Source organism: Marmota monax, unplaced genomic scaffold (assembly GCF_021218885.2).
Source record: "Marmota monax isolate L192 unplaced genomic scaffold, Marmota_monax_Labrador192_F-V1.1 WCK01_AAM20220418_F8-fsc00006, whole genome shotgun sequence".
Classification (NCBI taxonomy): Eukaryota; Metazoa; Chordata; class Mammalia; order Rodentia; family Sciuridae; genus Marmota; species Marmota monax.
This window is the reverse complement of record NW_026693712.1, coordinates 16,344,313-16,367,321: the sequence shown is the minus strand read 5'-3', so window position 1 is coordinate 16,367,321 and position 23,009 is coordinate 16,344,313. Positions and strand designations below refer to the sequence as shown.

The following is a 23,009-nucleotide window of genomic DNA, read 5'->3' as shown; positions in this document are numbered from 1 at the left end:
ATACTGGGTTTTCATGCTGGCCGCCATTGCAAAATACATCATGAAGGATGGGGCAGGTGTCAGCATGTGTGGCTGCTCTCTGCAGGGGGAATCATATCTCAGCATGATTGGAGGGAGAAGGAGATGGAACTATTTGGATTTCTAGCCCACCATGCCCTGATCTCTACTTCCCATTGGTAAAATTCACCCCTGGGAATTAATTCTATCACCTTGCAGTGTTGGGCCACCTGTCCTCTCAGTGATGTGTCTTAAGAAGCCTAGATCTCAGCTGGGTGGAGTGGTGCATGCCTGTAATCCCAGCTGCTCTGGAGGCTGGGGCAGGAGGATCACAAGTTCAAAGCCGGCCTCAGCAACTAAGAGAGGCCCTAAGCAACTTAGTGAGACTGTGGCTCAAAATAAAATATAAAAAGGGCTAGGGTTGTGGGCTCAGTGGTAGAGTGCTTGCCTCGCATGTGTGAGGCATTGGGTTCGATCCTCAGCACCACATAAAAATAAATAAAATAAAGGTATTTTAAAAAGTTATTAGATATATAAATAAATAAGCAAGTAAAAAGAGTTGAGGATGTGGCTTGGTGGTTAAGTGTCTTTGGGTTCAATTCCTGGTAGCTCCCCCCCCACCACACACACCCAAATAAAGAGAAGCAGCAGCCAGATCTCAGACCCCTGGAAGTAGAGGGTCAACCAAGGCAGATGGGATGCTGGCCAGAGAGCAAGGAAGAAGGCTGCATGGAGGGCATATGGGAAGGTGCACAGGTTGGTTCCCCAATAAAGAAGGTTGGGTAATGTGGATGGGCAGTTCTATAATGAGTTGCAGTTTTGAAGCTGGATATTAAGAAGGAAGATTTCTAGGGACATTATCTAATTGGAACATTCATCAAGGAACTAAGAAAGGAAGCTTAGGATTTTCACCCGTAGAAAACATCTTTCAATTTTTCTTTATTTGTGTTTCTGTCCTTAGAACAACTTTAGTAATAGAAGAACCTGGTTATCAGATGATGCATGCGAGCAGTGGCAGTGTTTTGCAAAAGGAGACCGCATAAATTTAAGGTATCATGTGTTTATTTTATATCCTGAATTAACTTTCCACCTCCCTAGTCCAAAGGTCTAATAAAAGGTTGCACTTGGGCTGGAGACTGAAGGAGTTTGTGTCTCATCCAAACTCCCACAGCTTTTTCTTTGAAAACCTGTAAATTCCTATGACAATCTAAAAGGGACATAAAAATAATAATTGTAATTCTTGAGGGCTGCCAACTGCATACTGGGTTCCAGAGGGTAATAGCTTTTCTTCACGTTTACATGAAGATTTCCGTCTGTGTTACCAGAACTTGGCTAACTTCATACACTGGCAAATGGCATTAATCTGTCTTAGAAATAAGGGGAATTTAGTCACCACAAGTTAAAATAACTGATCCTGTCAGATAAGGAGTCTGCAAGAAATAGATGATTAGGGTTATTTTCTACTACCATCCTGACCCATTTAAAAATATTTCAGAGCTGGGCACAGTGGTGGTGCATGCCTGTAATCCCAGAGGCTCGGGAGGCTGAGGCAGGAGGATCACAAGTTCAAAGCTGGCCTCAGCAACTTAGTAAGGCCCTAAGTAATTTAGCAAGACCCTGTCGCTAAATAAAATATTTTAAAAGGCCTGGGGATGTAGCTCTGTGGTTAAAAGCCTCTGGGTTCAAGCCCTGGTACTACTACTACTATTAATAATAATAATAATAATAATAATAACAACAACAATATTTTTTTCTCAGGTAAGCCCAACATAGTGGTAGATGCCTGCAATCCCAGCTACTGGGGAAGTTGAGGCAGGAGGATCACTTGAGCCCAGAAGTGGGAGACAAGCTTGGGCAACATAGTGAATCCTTGTTTCCTAAAAAGTTAATAAAAATAAAAGTAAAATCAGGTGGCTGGGAGATCTGACCCTAGGAAGAACTATTCCCTGATCATTGTAAAGATAATTCATAACTCAGTTGTGAGAAATTGATTTAGATTTTTTGCATGTTTGTTGGAGGCAGAATGTAAAAAATTGCAACTGCTTTTAATGCAACCCAACTACTTGTGAAGATAAGGAAAGGCTGGGTGAGATGTGCAGGGCACTTCTGACTTGAGGTAGAAGTTAAAGCCTGGCGAGTGAGCAAGGCAGAGGATAAGGGTCCCTAGGCAATGGGGGATCAAATTAAGTGAAGAAAAGATCTTGAGCAAGGCATGGTGGCACACGCCTGTAATTCCAGCTGCTTCTTGGGAGGTTGAGGCAGGAGGATTGCAAGTTTGAGCCTCAGTAAACTGTCTAGGAATAAAATTTAAAAATGGGGTTAGGGATGTAGCTCAGTGGTAGAGTGCTTGCCTAGCATGTGGGAAGCCCTGGGTTCAATTCCCAGTGAAAGAAAGAAAGGTTTTATTTTGTTTTTTAGCAGCTGAAAGGACAAATGGGGACTAGGAAGAAGTAAGATGTTAGTGTCAATCAAAGAAATAAAGAAGTTAGGAGGGAGATTATTACAGAAGGTAAAGATCAGCCATGCAAAAATTGGTTGGCAGGATATTTGCTGTACAGAAAATGAGAGAAGACTATTGGCTGCATGTTTGAGAGGGAGATTGCTTATTGATTCCTGGATCTATAATGTCCAGTCAAAAAGACTATATTGAACCACACACATACAGGGCATTGGGACATCAAGAGTTTGTCTCATTGCTGTGTGACATCCTTCCTCCATGGACCTTCATATACATACCTGTTTAGAAAAAGTCGACAAAGATGTTTGAATCTTTGTCCCTGAGGTCTCTTCCAGCTCTAGAATTCTTTGCTTCTGGGTCAAGATCTCCAGGACTCCACAAAGCAAGAGTGTTCTTTGTAGGCTGGGTCAAATGCCCATCTTTGAAGCAAACACTTTGGCTAGATTGAGGTACAGCCCTGCCTCAATATTGTCCACTGGGGTCTGGGATGACGTAACCAGGAGACTGAGGGATGGATTCTGGGTAGCTAAAAATTAATACTAGACTTTTACAGGCTTTGTGACACATAGGAAGAGACAGGAGGATCTGATCCAAGCAAGAAAAGGCCAGAGGGTCAAGAAAGAACTCTAATCCAGAGATGGCCCAGATTGACATGTCCAGGGTGGCCTCTCTCTACCTGCTAAGAGTGCCCTTTGTTCCAGCAGTGACTCAGGGATTTTGGAGCGCCCCCGGTGCACAGTTACTTCCAGGAGATTACGGGGGAAGTGCTCCCCTTCCTGTTTAGGATTAGGCTCCTAACCCCTCCTCCCACACAGGCCATATGTTCATTCTGAGCCTCAGCAACCAGCCAGAAAAAGCCCTTTGTGTTTTCTTGGCAAAACGAGGGCCCAGTAATTAAAGTCCATATGCAAAGCTGCTACCTCCAGCGCACACCGAGGTCTTTTAATTAGTATGTAATTGGTCAGAGAGGTACTATCAAACAGCTCCCAGTCTGGCCGGCTGCAAACTCAGTGTTTGAAAAGTCCCAGACCAGAGAGGGATAATAAATGCTTTAAGTCCCATCTGTTGGAATGATTTGTTTAAGGTATAAATTTCTGTTCTGTTACTATTTTTAAAAATTCTGCTTGTAGCATTTCTTCAAACACTTTAACAAGTATTCCTCAGAGGTAGGAGCTTAAGGAAGTGAACTAGAAGAAGGCTCCGGAAAAATCCATGTGTTTCCCTTCAAAGAAAGTCATGTAATGCGGTGGGGGCGGAGGGGGAAAGAGGTGAGCTGGACATTTGGTTTGCGTGGCTTGTCAGGAACTCTGGGGTTTGTCCTTCCGTGAAAATGACATCCAGGGACATCTGCCCCACTGCAGTCCGTGCTCTTTGCAGTGACCAGCACCCCTGATGTCTCTCCTTCAGCCTTGTCCTGCGTGTGTGTGTGTGTGTGTGTGTGTGTGTGAGAGAGAGAGAGAGAGAGAGAGAGAGAGAGAGAGAGAGAGAGAGAGAGTGTCTGTCTTGATATGAGGAAGGACTTTGAATTCAGCTTGGTAAATAAAGGCCAGCATCTGTGGAGAAGCAAAGGGACCGAGAAGCCCAGAGGCAGGATGTCATTGCTCTCAAGAAGCCATGGCAGAGTTAGAGCTCAGTGCCTCTTGCCAGGCATCTCCAAGTGACTTGCTTTTGTTTGACCAACATCTTGCGGAAGAAGGAAGGTGGAAGAAGGAACGTGGCTGAGCCCCTTCCAGGTTCTTTTTGTTCACTCAGCCCTTTAGGAAAAGCTGGAATCAAAACTCAGAGCTTAGCCCCAGGTGTAGTGGTACAGGCCTATAATCCCAGCACCTCAGGAGACTGAGGCAGTAGGATCACAAGTTCGAGGCCAGCCACAGCAACTTAGACCCTGTCTTAAAATAAAAAACATAAAAAGGCCGGGGATGTGGCTCATTAGCAGAGTACTTGCTTTAGCATGTGTGAGGCCGTGTGTTCAATCCCAGGACTGCAAAATACAAACAAACAAAAAAATTCCAAACTCAGAAGCAGAGTAGAATGGTAGTGGCCATGGCTGGGAGATGGAAAGACCTTGGCTAAAGGACACAGATTTTCAGTTAAGGTATGCATGAATTTTGAGGATCTGATGTACAGCGTGGTGGGACTATAGTTAATAGTACTGTGTGAAATTTGCTAAGATGGTAGAGTTTAAGCATTCTTACCAAAATAACAAAAACAGCAAAAAAACACAAAAAGTAACCGTGTGAGGTGATGGGTGTGTTCATTAACTTGAGTGTAGTCATCTTTTCAATATGGTATGTGTGTGTGTGTGTGTGCATTTTTACATCAAACCGTTACATTGTACTCTTTAAATACATATAACTGTATTCGTCAGTTAGACTCAATAAAGTCGAAAAGAATAAACAAGAAAAAACTGAAGGTTTAGACACACAGGCGGCTGGAAGGCTCCCATGCCTACCGGGTTGGCCCCTTCTGGTTGTAGAAGTGAGGAGAGGGGTGGCCGTGCCTGGAGGTGGCTGTGACAGTAAGTACCTGTGTGGGGAGGGCGGTGGGGAGTGGGCTCCTATAAGGTCTGCGTGGCCTTGGTGGGGGCTTCTCACTCTCTCTTCATAAGCACTAAGGTTCACGGCACAGTTGCCTTGGGGACCTTCTCTCTTTCCTCTTGTCTCCCCACTCTGGAGGCTGAGAAGTCGCTGGACTCAGGCCTGGACCTCCTTAGAGAGGCCTGACTGACGGCCCTTCTTCCTGTCCATTCCTTCATTCCCTTCCTTTTATTCCCTTGGGTGCACCAATTTCTGCCTGGCTGGAGAGGGTCTGGAGAGGGTCTGGGGAGGGGCCTGCATTTATTCCGTTCTGTCCCCTTTTTCTTGCTTACTTGCATTGCAGTGGTGGCTGTTTTTTGGTATAGGTGATTGAACCCCAGGGCAATTAACCACTGAGCCACATCCCAAAGACAGCTGCCCCCCATCTTTTTTATTTTTTTAATTTTGGGACAGGGTCTTGCTAAATTGCTGAGACTGGTCTTGAACTTCCTGCCTCAGCCCCCTGAGTTGCTGGGATTACAGGCTGTGCCTGGATTACCTCTGTGCCTGGCTTTTTGTGTTTTTGTTTTCAATTTTTATTTTTTTGCAGTACTGGGGATTGAACCCAGGGTACTCTAAAACTGACTACATCCCCAGTCCTTTTTTATTTTGGAACAGGGTCTTGCTAAGTTGTCCAGGCTGGCCTCAAACTTGTGATCCTCCTGCCTCAGCCTCCCAAGTGGGGCACCACAGCTCTCTACCTGTGCTTGGCTCTTGATGGAGGCTCCGACTGGGGCCTGAGAGTGGGCCTTCAAGGAAGGACTTTTGGGCACTCCTGCTTCCCTAGCCCAGTAGTGGTGCTGGCGCTTGCTGCCAAACCCAGTCAAAAAGTGTGGTTTTGCCTGCTTTGTTCTCTGTGCATCCCCTTCTCCTAGGGAGCTTATGGGGAGGGGTTGCCAAACTGTGGCCTGAGTTTTCTGTGTCTTGGCCAATCCTTCTCTGTGCTGGTATGCTACCCTCTCATTCTTTCAGTCTCTGTTCATGGGCCCAGGGCGCACCTTTGAGTGGACAGACTTGGTGAAGGGAATGGGGTCTCAAGGGGAGGGGATGGGAAGAATTCCCAGCTAGTGCCATGGCGCTCTCAACAGGGAAGGGGGGATGGAGATGGAAGCATCTGTGTAACACAGGCTGGAAATGGGGAAAGGGAGGCGGGGAGAGCTGTGGGAATCGACAAGAAAGGGAAGTCGGAGAGTCTGGCTTGGAGACGGAAGAGAAAAGTAGTGATGGTTTAAAATACCATGTTTAACATAAATTAAAGGGGATGTAGGCTAGAATCTGGAGTAAATGTTATTTGTCTGACACTTAAATCCTTGCTTCCAGAACGCTCTCCTTGCAAAATTACAGTATTTCAGGCTTTGGTTGTAATGCCATATGAATAGATCTTAGTTTAGAAGAATAATTGATTAGCCCTCTGGGGGAGTTATTTATAGTCATTTCCTTGTTGTAACATTTGAAACAAAGTTTGATTTAGAAAATCCCTAGTATCATCTTGTATCATTCCTGATTAAACTAAAGAACCTGGCTGGATGATTTGCCCTGTGCAGTGCAGTTTATAATCTAGGGACGGTTCCAGCCCGCCAACACAGAGTAGGTTTCTTTGTGGCTTGTCTGCACCTGCCGGAGATCTGGTGTACCTCTTAAAGTCACAAGGCAGCTATTAGCCACCAACTGACACAAAGATTATAGGTTAAACTCTGAATTGGTTTAAACGGTGTCATATGTCTACCAGGGCTGAGAGCAAGGTGGGGGGGGGCGTATGTTTGGCAAATGGGGGAAGTCCCTGTGGCTAGGGGAGGAAAGTCTGAGTATTAACAACAGTTCCACACAGTGAGAACCAGAGGCGGGCGGACTTGTTGAAAAGGCCCTGAATCAGGGAAGCCGAGGTTTTGAATCCTGACTGTGTCACCCAGGTGAGCCTCAGATTGTGACCTTGAAAATGGGAATGGTAATGCCTGATTTATAAAACAGAGTTCAGCGGGTGTGAATTTGCACAGTTCTGACTGTCAGAGATGCACAGAGACTACCACAAACTGCACAGGAAGATGGCCGCCACAGCAGCATTGAAGAAAGGATAACCTCTCTTACACTGCTGAGAGGGTAACAGAGAAAGGCCTAGGGAGCTACTTGGGAGCCACAAAGACAGACCTGGGTCAAGTCCTGGCTCTAGTACTTACTTACATATGCCCAAGCTGTGTGACCATGGGCAACCTCTCTGAGCCACAGTGTTCTCATTGGGTCAATGGGGACAATACTCACAACTTCCAAGGAATTGTGAGAAGTAAACAGCTCTGGGCTCCCAGGCTCAGAACACACTAGTGTTAATCACCACTGCTTCTTGTGTGCGTGAGTGTGTGTGCACATGCGTGAGTGTGCAGTGCTGGGGGTGGAACCCAGGGCCTGTGTGTGCCAGGCAGATTCTCTACCACTGAGCCGTCTCCCTAGCTTCACCCCTTTACCCCCTTACCCCACCAAGTTTTTGAGACAGGATCCTGCTGAATTGCCCAGGCTGACCTGGAACTTGTCATTATAGACTTGCTAACCTTGAACTCTAGGCTCAAGTGATCCTCCTGCCTTTGCCTCCCAAGAAGCTTAGACTATAAACCTGGCTCAATTTAATTTTTAACTCAGTTTCTATTCTTTGGTTTGGTTTTGTTTTGCAGTTCTGGGGATTGCATCAGGGCCTTGCCCAAGTGTACCACCACTGAGCAGAGCCCATAACCCTCTTGGTTTCCATTCTGAGCTCCTCAGCTGCTTGAGAATAGAGATGCTTTTCAACTTACAATGAGGTTATATCCTGATAAACCCATAATAAGTCAAACCAGAAGTCTAAAATGCCTGTAGTATACTTTCTCTACCAAACAGTTTAGCAACACAGTACACTGTGGGGTTTCGGTGGCTTCTCCTCGTGACGTGTGGCTACCTGCCATGGCATGGCACCATGAGAAAATCCTGCCACATGTGACTAGCCCAGGGAAAAGACCAGCACTCTAAGTGTGGCACCTACTGAATGTATGTACATCTCTTTTGCACCATTGTGCAGTTGAAACCTCATAAGTGGAACTATCATTAAGTAGGAGACATCTGTGTGCCGGCGCGTTCCCCACTCCATCCCCTCCCCAGGGGGGCATCCGGGTTTTGGAGGATTAGGGTCAAGGCATCTGTAGGTTGGTATGTCTAGCACTCAGCTGGCAGCCGTCAGAGGACCTCTGTTAGAACATCCATCGCTGTCCGGTCCTCAGTCGCTGGCATGTGGGTGGCTGCTGCCCTGCCCTTGCTGCCCTCTGCAATGCCTCCTTAGGTCCTCTCCTTACTACACTGCTGTCTCCCTTAGATCCCAAGTCCTCTTCCTGCCCTGTGCCAGGCTGGGGGGTTCCAGGGGGGCTGCCTTCATGTAGCCCCACCTCTCTGAGGTCTTGACATTCCCTGGAGCTTCCATCACCCCTGCTTTCAGACCTCAAATCTTTGCTGCTTCCTCCTCCCCTGGAGTCCATCCTGTTTGGGGGATTGGGAGGGAGGACTTTTGTCTCAGGTGGAGTCCGGAAGCCTTGCTCTTAGATTATCATGTATTTTCCCCCAAAGTGTTAATTACCGGAGTCCATTCCATTCCCAACAGGGTGTAAACTTTGAAGCTCAGAAGAAATTTTCCTCCCTGTTTTGTCTTCTCTTCCCTGGGGCAAGAAACAGAGTAGCCTTGCCCAGTGGGGAGGGCGAGGGCCAAGCATGCTAAGAAACCTGGACAAAGATTCACCGTTATTGTTTTAAAATACTCTCCTGCCACAGGACTTGGAAACTATTTGAGGACAGAGAACTCTATTTCATTCATCCTCAACTCTATTTCATTTCAGGGAAACAAATATAATGCCTTGCATAGAAAAGGGACTGAGTACACATTTCATCAGCAGGAAGAATAAGGGATGGATTACTGTTTTGATTCTGTATTATTAATGTCTTGAAAGGTTTTTCATTCCATTGATATTAATATATCTTTCAGTATGTGATATTAAAAAAGACAGCCTAGTGGTTGGGCTGACTGAATAAAATTAACTAAATATATAAGAATTATGACATCGGACACACTTATTCATTCAGCCTGTTTGCTGGGGACATTCTGTGGCCATGCACAGTTGGGAGACCTGTGGATGAGACATTCAGGGTCCCCAGTGGGGTTGTGGGGAGACAGATTATTAACATACTTGAATAAATAGGATGTTTAGTGCTTTGAAGAAAGTCACATAAGTGTAAAATGACACAGAAGGAAAGATCTGCAGCACAAAGAGACCTGGGAGGATGCTGTTCTGAGATCTGAAGGAAGATCAGCAACTGGGCAAAGGAGACAGTGAGGGCAAGAGTCGGGAGGTGCACAGTGATACAAGAACAGCATGCAGAGTGTTCCCGTCACACAAAGAACCATGTCCCTGTCCTGCAGCTCACGGCCAATGAGCTGGGGGTATGCTCTGTGCTATTATGGCAAGCCAACAGATTATTTAACTTCTGCCTGTTATTTCTTAGAAACTCTTGTCTTGTTAAATGTACTTTGGAACTTTCAAAAAGATGACGCGTGTTCTTGGTGCATGCTGTTTTATGGAATGATATGCTTCTGTGGAGAGGTGGCTTTTTGATTAAATAAGTCATGAGGGCAAGACTGAAAGGACCAACACAGGGGTGATAGGTTGGTTGTGATTAATCTGTTCATCTACTTTATTTTAACGAAGTGTAGTAAATACTCGGTGTTTGCAAAGTCAAAGCCAGGCTGTGTGGAGGGCATAAGTTAAGATTTGAGCTAATTGATGTAACATTAGCTGCTGTAAACAGAGAAACATCAGAATTTCATTGGCTTGAAATATGCAGTTTGAATTCTGACTGGATGTTCCTAATTGGCAGGTGGTTCTCCTCTAAGCAGTGATTCAAGCTTCCAGGTTCCTTCCTTTTTGCTGCTTCCAAAGCCAAGCAGAAAGAAGAGCAAGCACGTGCCTGAGAGGTTTTCCTGGGTCAGGTCTCTGGAAGCGACACTCAGAATTCTAGTAACAAGGTCACTGCTTATGCAAGGAAGGTAGACAATGCAATCCAGCCATGGGCCGGGGAAGGAGAGACAGTTTTAAAGAATAATGAACTGCTCTCTGCCGATTTAATTGGTCCTGCCATCTTTATACTCAGGCTTACTTTCTTCTCTGCCTTATGTCTATTCCTTTAGAAAAAACAAACTGAAGTTGGGAAGTATGTTAACATAGAGCTTAAATAAATGATACCCTTAAAAGCAGCTCATTACTTTTTCTTTCTTTTTTTTATATTTTATATTTATTTTGATGAGGTGTCTCCTTCTCTCTTTCATGCTCTTCTTTTTTTCTGATGTTGAGAGTTAGGAATTCTATTAATTTTTTTTTATTCTTCTTCTACAGGTTTGAATACAACCAACTCAACTTTCATATATTTGTCAATCTAAAAAGAATCAGTGGACAATTTATAACCTAGAAACCACTTATCTAGGTTTGGAAGTGAAATTAGGGGACTGAGGTTAGCTTTGGAGCACATAAGGTCATTTGGTTTCAGGGGCCGCCTTATCCTGAACATATGAAAAGAAAGGATGGATTCAGGCTCTCTGTGGCCCAAACCCTCAGTGTCCGTCTCCATTCTTAATAACAAATGGGGAAGGGGAGCCATCATAGGGGTCTGTTTTTGAGATCTATTAATTTTATCCTTGATTATACAGTGTTGTGAAATATGAAAGACATTAGGGACTCTGAGCTTGGTCTCCCTAAATTTCCCATTGCCCACAGGGAGCCAGCCAAAAGGCTGGGGTTGGCTTCAGATGGCTGGACAGGTGGCTTGGTAATTAAAACCTTTCCCTTTCTAACTGCAGGCATTGTTTTGCCAGAACTCTGAGGTGAAGAAAATATTCTGGTTCTATGCCTCTACCAGCTGCTTTGAAAGCTTCCTCACAGCTGTCCCCAAACCACGGCAGACAATCACATCTCTACTTTCAAAATCTCGGGGCTTAGTGATACGCGATATGGGATAAGCAGACATGGAGATGAGGGAAGATCTGTTCCTCATCTCAAATGCTCTGAGCCTTTTTGAAGATTCAGAGAACACAAAAGAAAGGCTGGAAAGCATGCATTTCCTCCAACATCAGCTCTATGGGATAGGGCATGGCTGGTCTTCATTCTGTGGTGAGATGGCTAAGGCTTAAATGATTTAAGTAATGTGAGCAAGGTTGCGCCGCTAAGCATCAGAGTCAGGATTCAAATCCAGGCAGTTTTGACCTCAAGCCCAGGTTCTGGTGACCTCTACTCTACTCTTAAGTGTGTCCAAAATTTAATTCCTGTTCTTTCTCCAAAGGTTAGCTTCACCCTGAGTTTCCTTCCATCTCAGTTCATGGTTATTCCATCCTTCCAGGTGCTCAGGCCAAAAACCCTGGAGTCATCCTTGACATCCTTCTTCCTCTCTTACCCCAAGTGTAAAATTTATACAGCAATCTTGGCCGGGTGTGGTGGTGCACAACTCCAGAGGCTGAGCAGGAGGATTGCCAAGTTCAAAGCCAGCTTTAGTCACTTTGAAAGGCCCTAAGCAACTTAGTGAGACCCTGTCTCTAAATAAAAAATGAAAAAGGGCTGGGGATGTGGTAAAGCACCTCTGGGTTAAATCCCCAGTACCAAAAAAAAAAAAAAAAATTCATCCAGAAATTTAACCATATTTTCAAAATAAATCCAGAATTTGACTACACCTCACCATTTCCCATGACTACCACCTTGACTAAAGCCACTGTGTCTTGCTTGGGTTTCTGTGATAGTCCTGACATAATAGTCTCTCTGCTTCTAGCCTTGCTGGCCCCCATTCCCTTCTCATCACAGCAGCCAGAGACACCCCACCTGGTATGCACCTCATCATTCTGGAGCTGCAGTTCCATCCATCTTGTCTGTGTGGTCACAGCAGCCACAACTCCATGACTGCACTCTAGCCCTCCAAAAGGGGAGTAAGAGAGGAAATCCTGAGAAGTAATTCTTTTAAGCAAGTGATACAAAACTACACATTATTTCCATTCATATTTTATGGGCAAGTATATGGTCACATGGTCAAACTAGCTGCAGAGGAGTCTGGGAAATGTAGTCTCTGTATTGATCTCCGGATTCTCAATTCACCAAGAGAGAAGAGTGAATGCAGGGAATGTGTGTGCTACAGAGGTCCTGAGGGCCGAGTCCCTTAGGAGACTGCACAAGAGCCTGGGTGAGTGTTGGTGACACTTAACCAAGAGAAGTAGACACAGAGGTGGACAGTTTGGAGATGCGTTTTGGTGGTAGAATCAGCCTGACACAAAATGCAGACAGTATATGGGCTGAAGACAAAGCAGGAATCCAGGGTGATTCCCAGATATTTGTCTTGAGAGATGAAGCATCATCATTTCCTGAGACGAGGACATTGTCATTGAAAATACCTGTCTTTGTAGCAGCCACCTGTGGACTGGTGTGTGAGTCCTCTCTGGAGAGGCCTGTCTGTGTCACAGCAAAAGAAACCATGGTAGGTGGGAATGGCCAGAAGGGAGAGTCTGAGAGACTATCTGCCAGATCAGTCAAATGACTTTTGTTTTAAAATGTTTCGAAGGAAGCAGGGCAGCCTGTCCTGAACGCTTCGACAGAGCAAGGTGGAGGTGTCAAAGAAACTGGGGGTGGGGAGCTGAGGCTGTAGCTCAGTGGTTGAGTGCTTGCCTTGCCCAAGTGAGGCCCTGGGTTCCATCCACAGTGCCACATAAAAATAAATAAATAAAATAAAGGTATTGTGTCGATCTACCACCCACCCCCCCAATTTTTTTTTTTTTAAAAGAGAGAAGCTGGGGGCCGCTAAGAGCCCAACCTGCTTGTGGTTGAGGCTCCGTCTCTGCAGAGCTGTTTTTGGCTTTGGGGAAGGGAGGCGCCAAGCACTGGCAGCTGCATTTCAGCATGGGTGAGGAGAGGGTGTGGTTCCAGCACCTTGATACCCCTGCCTTGGGAGCTTGCCAGCAGGCCAGTCCTGAGCCATCCACCTGACAGCTAAAGTGGTGCTGCAGCTAGGGGGATGAAGAAAGCTGGGCCGATGACTCTGGGAATCTCCACTCCAGTGTCAAGGCCGGATCGGTCTTAGCCAGCAGGAAATCAAGGTAAAGGGGTGGCGAGTCTTGGGCTATTTATCAAAGCTGTCTGGATGGAGACCTTGTGTGCTTCCTTATCGCCATTTACCTTTCAGTGGGCCAGACCCTCCACCCCAGCAGACGTGGGGCTCCTGTGATCTTCCCCTCTTAGTATCCCCTTTCAACCACAGCTCCTCCTCGACAGAGATAGGACAGTTCCCAAGGTCAGATCTTCTCCACCATTAGTTAAAAGGATATCAACACCTTTCTTCTGAGTCACGTAGCCCAGGAGCCTTCAGGAAGGGACTTTGTCACTTATGCCCCATATTAAGACACGGGTTCTTATCTGGGCAGGTTTCTGGGGGTGGGAAGAATGGGCACATCTACTAACCGCATTTTTTAAAAACCACATTTCCTTCATGCTGGTCCTTTTAAGCTTCCACATCAGAATGAGGCATCTTCTAAACTGGTTTCCAAATTCTAAGTTACAACTTTCTGGGAATGCCCCCTCCTCTGCACTCAAGTTTTTAATTCAATCTGATGACTACTTGTTGAGGGACTTCCATGGTTGAGGTGGCCACAATAGGATCAGCAAGACTAGAGTAATATTTTGGTTGAGAGCCTCCAGTGAAGGATCCCACCTGGGTTCCCCTCCCAACTCTGTCCCTTACTAGCTGAGTCACCTTAAGCAATCACTCTCTATAAAATATGGGGAATGTACATCAATAAGGTTTAAAAAGAGTAATGTGGCCAGGAACAGGGACGCACGCCTGTAATCCCAGTGGCTCCAGAGGCTGAGGCAGGAGGATTGGGAGTTCAAAGCCAGCCTCAGCAAAAGCAAGGTGCTAAACAATTCAGTGAGACCCTGTCTCTAAATAAAATCCAAAAATAGGGCTGGGGATGTGGCTCAGTGGTTGAGCATCCCTGAATTCAACCCCTGGTTCAAAATAATAATAATAATAAGAAGAAGAAGAAGAAGAAGAAGAATGAAGTACTTAGCTTGGTAATTATATATAAATTGCTTAATGAAAATAAACAAAATAGGAAAATCCAAATAATGGGCATTAAACAAAAGTATAGGGAGTTCTTTCCATATGCTGTACCTGTTCTAGCTTATAACCTGGCTGGAGGTGTAAACGGTAGTAAAGAAATTCACAAATATAAAGTCAAGTAGCGAAAAATGCTTTGAAGAAACTTAAGCAGAGTAAGAAGGCAAAATGCTCTGTAAGGAGGGAGGAGGTTTTGTTTTTCAAACTTGCCCTCTGACATAAAGTATGTTAGTTAGGTTTTCACCACTAGGACCAAAATACTGGACAGAAAAACTTTGAGGAGGAAAAGTTTATTTGGGCTCAAAGCATCAGTCCATGGTTGGCTGACTCCATTGCTTTTGGTCTGAGGTGAAGCAGAACATCACAGGAGAGAGAGAGAGAGAGAGAGAGAGAGAGAGAGAGAGAGAGAGAGAGAGAAGGAAGAGCCAGGGGGGCAAGATATAATCCCCAAGGGCACGTCCCCAGGGACCTAACTTCCTCCCACACAACCCACCTGCCTGTAGTCACCACTCAGTTGGTATATCCAAATTAGTATGGAATGATGAGGGTAGAGCTCTCATAGTCTAACCATTTCACCTCTGAACATTCCTGTATTAACATACATAGGGGATTTGGAGGAAAGCTCATATTCAAGCCATAACATGGGGCCTGCACATTAGACGTGCCCAGTGCTTGGACTACATCCCAGCCCACTCCCTAAACCCTCAGGGCTTGCTCTCAGTGCTTTCAGGCATCTGCTTAACCATCACCTCATCAGAGAGGCGTGCCTTATCTAAAAAAATCATATTACACACTCATGTTATTCAGAGATGCCATTACTACCATTGACGTTTCCTGTCTAGTAACATGGATAAGTAATACAAATGACTCTACATCCAGGTTAAGGTAATTTCCTTAAGAGAAGTACAAATAAATAAGGTTCAGTAAAGAGAACTGGAGAAGGCATTGAAAATCCAGTACTTGAGATGTTGTTTGGCATAGACTTTGGAATCAGAGTAGACTGGGTTCAAACCCCATCTCTGTTCCTCATCACCTTGTGACCTTGGGCATCAATCACTCAGTAACATCAGGGCTGTTTGTTAGGTGAGTACCAGGTTATACCCCGCAATTCCCCAGGAGCACAGGAGGTGGGTCGCAATGGCTCCTTCCCTCTAGTATGCATTGGTAATAGTCGGTGTTAGACTAGGGCTCCCTCCGACATTCTACTTTCACAGGGTGGTGTTGTCCTGGAGTGGTCTGTTTGGGTATCTGGCTCTGCTAGGAGAGGACAAGTTTCTTGAGGACATGGATTGCTGTGTCCCCAGCGTGGGTGGCCTTGCCTGCCACACAGGGGGCCGTTGATCAAGGATAATGAGAACATGCAGCCAGCAGGGACAAAAGTGTTTGGCACAGGCCACAGTCTCCAGGGAGGGTCTGTTCTGTTCTCCATCTCTACACCTCAGTACCCCAAAACCATTCCTGACAGATGGGCATTTAGCATGTTCTTGAAGGAAGAAGATTCCACACCCCCTGGGGAAATGCATGCCGGCTTGAACCACATAATTCAAAACAGGTGAGAGGATGCCAGTGCGCCGACCTCTTCTGCCTGGATTCTATTTTAATGACCCAAGTTTTTAGAAGGAATTAAAGCATATTGATTTTTCCACTGCAAGGTCTATAACCAGATTTTTATTACTTTAAAAAATTAGGATAGTTTTTAAGACATGGAAATTTTTATATCAGCTTAATCCCAGTTCCTCCAGAGGTGCCTAATATCCAGATAGTGGCCTTTCCACACATATTTCTCCCCCTGCATTATTTTCGTCCTGCATTTTTTAAAAAAGAACTGTTTGTTTCTTTTTGCCTCATAGCAACTCCACCATAAAACAAATAAGATACAGAAAAAAGACAATCCAAATAGTTATTCTTAGGAAATTTTATTAAAATATAGGTGTGAGGAAGGAGAAAGGAGACCATTGCAGACCAGACTGCTTGGGGATTGCTGTTGATGCTACTCTTTTTTTGTGGGGGTGGGGGGTACCGGGATTGAACTTGCGGGTATTCGACCACTGAACCACATCCCCAGCCCTATTTTGTATTTTATTTAGAGACAGGGTCTCACTGAGTTGCTTAGCACCTTGCTTTCGCTGAGGCTGGCTTTGAACTTAAGATCCTCCTGCCTTAGCCTCCCCAGCCTCTGGGCTGGTACTACTCTTATGTCACAGTTTAAGGGGAAAAGTGACTGAATTTGGAAGCTGTGTCAGGAATTGGACATCAAGGGGCTTCTGTGTGTGGCTCTGTGTCAGGTGATTATCTCTTCTTCAAGGTTTCCACCTGGGATCGAAGAAAATGGACCACCAAGGCCCACCAATCTCTGGGGCCTCAGACAGCCCTATAAATGCAGCAGCCCCAAACTATGAAGGATTTTTTTTTTGTGGGGGGGGCTAATCAAAACTTTGTGGCAGTGGGTTGCCAGGAGAAGCATTGCTGTGACCACCCCCCAGGATGGACCGCTTCATAGGAAGAAAATTGCCTCTTGAAAATTGCTTTGGCAGACACCTGCCCTGGAGGAGGCCTGCAGGCTCTGGGTAAAGGAATCACCGAGAAGCCCCCTCTGCTCCAGGAACTCTGAGCTGTTCAGTGCGTGCAGGAAATGTGTGGTTAATTACTTCAACCTGCTTCGGCAGCGATTTTCTGAGACCTGTTTATTGTTCCGCTATTCAGCTGCTCCAGAGTTATCTATGAACGAAGTCTTACATTTATTTGTAGAGCAGGAGAGGGTATATTTTTACTCTCACATCCTTCCAAGTCCCTGAATTAAATTAGTGTGAACTTTCCAAAATAAATTTACCTTTGAGCTGAAACGAAGGATGGAAAGTTTCAGCCCAGAAGGATACATTATTGGAAAGTTAGAAGCAAATGAAAACGGGGATTAGGATGGATATTTCTCCGTAACTTCAGCACGTCAGTAGTTACAAAGGCTAGAATATCTGTTAATATTTTTTTTAAAAAATCCTCTAATGAGGTTGATATATGCAATCCAGGACTGACTTTCAGTTCCCTTTTCCTCAGACTCTTAATAAAAAACAACTAGAAAATAGAATGGAAAAATCAGCACATGTGGATCTAATTCTGCACCATGTCACTGGTTAAAACTCAAGGAAAGATTGTTTTATCACAACGAAGAAGGGGGAACAATCAATACGAGGAAGGAAGACCTGTGATTCTTTCACCACATAAATGTAATTTGTTGGACGATGACGTGGTCGAGTGAGGTTTGTCAGCAACTCAAAGGTCCCATTTTGTATGGGTGGCCACCTTGGTTTTTCCTACAGAATACTATTTTCATAGTTCTTGGTAATTTGTAACATAGATAAAGTTCTTCTTTTATTTTTCTCTTAATACTCAACATGGGGAAAAAAAAATACTTTCTAATCACCGTCAACTCCTGGAAAGTCAAAATCTGGATGATTTGGAGTCATATACTGTCTCAAAATTTCATCCTTAGCCATTGGGGCAGTTTTGCTTACATAAGGCCCCAGAACTATTAGTCAATGCAGCATTAAAGCTACTGCAGGAACGGCAGTGTAGCCCAGTGGAGAGCACTTGCCTAGCCTGTGTGAGGCCCTGTGTTCCATCCCCAGCACCAGGAAAGCAACCCAAAACAAAAGACCTACAGAAGGATGAGTTGTCCTCTAGATAGATGGTTATTTTCAGTTTTCAGCAGCAACAGAATGCTTCCTTTCTACCTTCCTCCCCCCCAGTATGGTCTCTTGGGCTGTAGAATATGTTTAGAATATGAACATTTAAGGTGGTGAAAGAGGAATTGTTGGAGTGAAACAGGGAGGGTTCCAGAAGCTCAGCTGTATTTCCCCTACTCTGGACCCCTATCAGTATTCTTCTTTCTTCCCAATCACCACCTGGATAAACCCATGGAAAAAATAGTTACAAAATGAATTTTTTTTTTCATTTTTTGACTAGCATCATTTAGAACTTATCATTATCTAGGTGTAAGAGTAGGCACTTCAATGTTAATTGCAATATATAATAATTACATAAATTATAATTACTAGGGAATGTAATTTAGAGGAAGTTGACTTTTGTTTTGACTTAACTTGATTCTGTGCTATTTAATTTTCATTGTTTGCCAAAAAAGGCAGTTTTTTATTAAGTCCTGAAAAAAAATTTTTTTAAAAAAATATTTGTTTTAGATGTTGATGAACCTTTATTTTATTCATTTACTTATATGTGAAGCTGAGAAGCAAACTCAGTGCCTCACATATGCTAGGCAAGCGCTCTACCACTGAGCCACAACCCTAGCCCTCCTGAAAAAAAAATTAATATTTTGTCAAATTTTCTTTTTATCTTCTTGATTAATTTTTTTAAAGATTATGTAATGGCAAATGGAAGAGAGTAAAAGGGACAGATTCCATCTTCCTTTTTTCTTAGCATTGGATCAGATAACACACAAACATGGAGTTGGGCAAACTGACATATACTATAAAGCTATGAAAGGGTTCTGTGCATTTTCCCATCTGTATTTTCATTGATGTCATCTTCAGGAACCTAAGAAGCTTGCACTGTGATGTTTGTCACCACTGATGGTCAGGGTTTGTTCCGTTGCCTTGGATGACTAGGCAGAGATCCCATATTCCATCACGATCCTATATATGACCCCCACCACCTTGCATTAAAGAAACCCCATTTCCAGAGAGAGAAAGACAGCTCATTCCCCTATTGAGGGCATGACCTTCACACAGACTAATAAAATCATAACATTCGTAACTTAAAGGCTGTGAATATATTGGGTAATTCCAGGTTTTTAATAAAAGCACTTAGTTAAATTCACAGAGCCTTTAATTTATACTTGGAATGGGAAGACATCATTTCAAAGTTCTTTCATCAAAAAATGGACCCCCAAAAGCATGTTATCACCAAAACAATAATCACCACCTCCAATCTGTAATTCTGCCAAAGAAGCCCATATGACAGGGGCCATTAGAGGATGGGCTTCTGGAAGCTTGTGTTCCCTAAAATATCCTTAGCATTCCTCTTTAAAAAGCCTGGGGTTAATTGGAGCAGCTGAAATTGTGGCTTTTTTTTTTTTTTCTGGTCAGCTCTGAAAAATAATATTCCAGAGGCCATGCATGTTATCTTACAGTCCACATTTCCAGTAGGCTGAATACAGAAAGTGCATTTGGATTGGCACATGGTTTGAGCTATTTTACTTTAGAGAAAGAAAAATTGAGCAATCTTGGAAGAACTCCATATTCTTCTTTAAGTTTTTTTTTTTTTTTAAGTTCCTCTTGAAAACTAGTTAGGACTTTGAGCAGGAAGGAAAGGTTTGGAACAGCTGTCCCTGAGTGAGTTGGGAGAATGTTAATCACTGTCCCTTCTCTCCTTTACTTAAAGATTAGCTCACATCCCGGGCCCCTGCAAAAGGAAACTGCATGTACTTAACTTTTGAGACTATCAGGAGGAATATTTCTGTAACAGTAGTACTAGGTCAGCCGGATCTAAAAGACACTCAAGTCCGGAAACTTACCCCAAGGCAGTGAAAGCCCAAAGGGTCAGCGATGAGCTGACTGGACATTTGAGAAAGACATTTATATTTTGACTAAAGTTCCCCAGAAAAAAAGTGCAACTTAACAAAACAGAATAAAAATGAAATTTCCATATACATGGGCATCTACACCCTCAACCAAAGAATATTCTTCAGCAAAATGGACCTGCATAGAACACGTGAGGTCAAAAACACTATATACTAAAGGCAGAGTCTTCTGCATCTTGTTAAATGAAGAGAGAAAAACATAGAGAAATAGATAATACATAATTGTGTTTTAATAAAATAAGTAATGATACCCCCAGTCCAAGATTTCCCCCATATGATTGTTTGAATACAGAGCTAGGAAGAATAGACAAGTTTCTACTATTCATAACATGGAGAGAGGTGGGAGAAGGAGCTTTTTTTTTTTTTTAATAGACAAATTATTAACAGAAAAGTATGCATGGTGTAATATTATGGAAAATTAAGACTAAAATTCTATTTCTATGGGTTTTTTTTTGGTTGTTTATTTTTCTTTTCAAGATGGGGTCTTGCCAGTAGAATGAATCAGACATAACTTTCCTATGTTCACATATGAATACATGACCAATGTAACTCCAATCATGTACAACCATGGATGGGAAGTTATATTCCATGTATGTATAATATGTCAAAATATAGTCTACTGTCATGTTTATCTTTTTTAAAAAGAGAGAGAAAGAAGGAAAAAAAAGATGGGGTCTTGCTGTGTTGCCCAGGCTGATGGTGAACTTGTGGGGCTCAAGCAATCCTCCCACCTCAGCCTCTTCAGTAGCTGGAACGACAGGTGTGCACCACCATGCCCAGCCTATGATTTTATTACAAATGTGCAAAAATTGAATATATACATAGACAAGAATCAGAAAGTGACACAAGTGATTTGTTTGCAGGATGCAACCATACATAATTTTCTTAAAGCAATTGTTATAAGGCATCTTCCAAATATGGAATCTTATCTGATCCTCTACCTGCAGTAAATACCTTTAACAACACACTGGTTAGATACGTAACAGCAAACAAAAATGAGATGCATTTTAAAAGCAGGTTTGAGACCCTGCAAAGACAGATGTCTATGGGATCTGAATGAATTGGATACAGTTTAGAGAATTCCCGGCAAGCGCACAAATGGGATAAGGAGTGGGACCGTTCTTTTTAATGATTGATTTCCTCAGGCACCTGGTGGTCTAGAGGTCTGTGACCTCCCCCAAAGCCAGACACCACCAAACCAAAGCAGCAGAGCACTAAAGCAAAGCACTCAAGATGACCCAGATAGGTGGAAACAGGTACCCTCTGTCTGCCAATATGGCAGCAAGACGCATGCTCTCAATGGTGGACAGGAAACTGATCAGAAAAAAAAAATTAAGGAAATAAAATATTAAAAAATGTAAATGTGACGGAAATTATAAACAGCCTCAAGCTCCTCTCCCTTCGGGAACAGCTGTGTCTGCTAATCCCTCGAGGAGTCCTCCTGCGATCTCCCTTCCTTCCTTCCTCCGTCTCTCTCTAATAGCTCCCTTGTTCCTGCTGGACAAAACTAGCCCTTTGTGGCTGCTCTCAGAACAACATTAAAAACAGGAATAGGGAAATTGTAAACAGGAGGCTTCTGGCCTACAGGCGAAGACACACACAGGCCTCTGAGGCCTACTTCATGCTAAGCAAAGAAACAGATCTTTGTTGCTAAAGGGATTAGGACTGCGGGATCTCGGAGGCACTGCTGAGGCATTCAGCTGGCCTGAAGCAGGGGCTTTGTAAAGAGACACCTCCATTAGAGGTCTGCGAGCGGAAATCATTCATGCTCTTTATACAATCTGGGTAATGTGATAGTGTTGGACTGTTAAACGCCTCTGGTGAGGCAGGGTCCTATCTCCTTGAATGGTAAATTCTTTAGCAGCTAAATAGATGGTGGTATAATTACCTTCCCTCGTTTTTTTTTTTTTTTTGGGGGGGGGGCGTGGGGGGGTGCAGGGGATGTCTTCCACCTTTAACCCTTGGTGGGAGTCCTGTTAAAAGGATCATCCAAAGCCAGGGACGCAAGTTAGAGATAGCCTTTGGCCTTCTAGTGCTAGTGCGTTATCAAAACCATGGGGCTCATCTCAACATATGGCCAATGGCCACTTTGTCCCCACATTCACTAAGATGATGAGCATTCCCATTATTGCCTCCTTCTGTGCCTCGTTCTAGCATGTCCCCTAATCTGCCTCTCTCATTTCTATCCATCTTCAGCCTGCCTTCACCAGTCAGCTCTTTCTTGACCCACTTTTCCCAAGCTGGGAGGGTGTCCTTCCTCTGAGGTCTCTAGTGTACTGCACATATCTCTACCATTGCATTCTTCATTAATTCTAAGAGTCATTGTGCCAGGGGATGTTGAGCTCCTTGAGGGACGGCATATTTACTTTTGAATCCACAGTGCCTGATGGTTAATAGGTGCCTGGGCTGTTCCCAGCTGGAGAGTGTGATGGTTGGGTGATTTTATCTTAAAATCAGGCCCCGTGGTAGCTGGGAAGACTGTGCACACCTGTGTGTTTCAATGGCTTATGAAGATTAAAAAAAAAAAAGTAAATCTTCCTAGTGGACCCAGGAATCTTAAGAGATCAAGTAAAATACATTGTGGCCAATTGGAAAAGAAAAATGTGTCCTGTAGGGAAGAGAGCAAGTGGCCACTCCTCACAAATGGCCAGTGGCTTTCTGAGGGACCTGGTTGGTCCTGATCCTGCTTCTATACTCTCCTTGGTGAGAGAATGGCCATCAGTTGAATGGACATATTATTTGGATCCAAATATTAATTATGGTATCAGCTATTGACTTAAAACGAGTCTTTCCCTCTATGGTTCTCAACTGTTCTAACTTGAGACCTGTAGAGGGAAGAAATGTTAAGGGACCCTTTCCCTGGTATCATTACCTGCTCCCCCTCCCCCCCACAGGTGCTGACACATTTCTTCTGCCAGAAAGTATGGCTCTAGGTAGAGGTGGGGTTTGTTCTTCATTTTGCTCGGAAGCCGTCCTGGTTTCTGGTTAGAAGATAGAATAGTGCATAGGATAGAGATTTGCAACAACTGTAAGAAGACTGTAGCTTTTCTCCACTAAAGCTCTTAGATATCTGGGTTAGGCCTCTCTATGAGCATGGCCCTGGATATCATTAATTGTTGCTGCTTGCCATTGTCACAATTATCTATCTGGATTACCTCTCCTCACCATTTGACAGATGGGACTTTCTGCTCTTACATTATTAACATCAGTGGCTGTAAAAAGCAGCTAAATATGGAATCAA

The 23,009-nt window shown here is 44.0% G+C and overlaps 1 long non-coding RNA gene across 2 annotated transcripts in view; it reads left to right on the top strand.

Annotated features, from left to right (window-relative positions):
• The window catches only part of LOC124103641 (uncharacterized), a 127,565-nt gene that overhangs the window by 43,724 nt on the left and 60,832 nt on the right, over positions 1-23,009 (top strand). For both annotated transcript variants that reach the window (XR_006855244.2, XR_006855246.2), the window contains exon 5: positions 959-1,047. This is a non-coding gene — a long non-coding RNA (uncharacterized LOC124103641). The remainder of the gene's footprint in view (positions 1-958; positions 1,048-23,009) is intronic.